Source organism: Sinocyclocheilus anshuiensis, unplaced genomic scaffold (assembly GCF_001515605.1).
Source record: "Sinocyclocheilus anshuiensis isolate Anshui unplaced genomic scaffold, SAMN03320099.WGS_v1.1 scaffold2083, whole genome shotgun sequence".
NCBI lineage: Eukaryota > Metazoa > Chordata > Actinopteri > Cypriniformes > Cyprinidae > Sinocyclocheilus > Sinocyclocheilus anshuiensis.
In genome coordinates this window covers 79,580-80,597 of record NW_015536601.1, presented here as the reverse complement: position 1 = coordinate 80,597, position 1,018 = coordinate 79,580, and the positions used below count along the sequence as shown (strand labels likewise).

General features: G+C 34.6%; 1 protein-coding gene across 1 annotated transcript in view; it reads right to left on the bottom strand.

Moving 5' to 3' along the window:
- LOC107703741 (telomeric repeat-binding factor 2-interacting protein 1-like) overlaps positions 1-1,018 on the bottom strand; it is an 11,395-nt gene that overhangs the window by 1,446 nt on the left and 8,931 nt on the right. The window lies entirely within an intron of this gene.

Genomic DNA, 1,018 nt, shown 5'->3' with positions numbered 1-1,018 from the left:
AGAGAGAAAGAGAGAGAGAGAGAGAGAGAGAGAGGCGTGACTCAGCGCGAGAACACCGAATGGATTCCCCTTTCACGTCTCTTTGCGCTTGAACGGACACATAAACACAAACCTATGTTAAAATACCCGTTTTGGAAAGTATTCTGGTAAACACAATCGATTATGTCTTCAGTGACCGTAAACAGCGGAGAGAGAAACCGGATGTGTGTCAGCATTTAGGTCTGTGCATTTGGTCTTAAAGAGACAGCAGCCTGTAAATATCTGCTTCTGTTTGCTAATCAAACAACACCACAGCTTTAACAAAGATTAATCTGTATTTAACTTGTGCAGTGAGCACTATTGCGTTATTTACACTTAATATTTACATTTCTGCACCTGAACACTACTGTTACTGACTTTATTTGTAACTTTGTTATGTTGTGTTCATCTAGTAATTTGTGTAATTGTTCGTGTTTTATTACTGACTTTATTAGTTAAGCTAGTAGTTTTTTTTCTGTGGTATAGAAGTACTTAAAATAAGCTTTCAGTAATAAATGAAAAGCAAACGTTTTTTTTTGCCGATCTGAAAAAATGATCCGATCCATGACTCAAAATCCGTAATATGATCTGAACTGAGTTTTGTGATCCGTTGCACTACTACTTAATATATATTTATATATATATACACACACACACACACACATCCTGAAAATCCGTTCAAAAGTTTGGGATCAGTAAGATGTGTAATGCTTTTTAAAGAAGTCTCTTCTGCTCATCAAGGCTGCATTTATTTGCTCGATACAGAAAAAAACATAAATATTGTGAAATATATTATTACAATTGAAAATAACAGTGTTCTATTTTAATATACTTTAAAATATAATTTATTCCTGTGATGCAAAGCTGAATTTGCATCATTACTCTTCAGTCTTCAGTGTCACATGATCCTTCAGAATTCATTCTAATATAGGGCTGCACGATTAATCGAATACGATTGTCATGCGCATTTTGTTAAAAAAGCCGGTTCTGTAATCAGCAG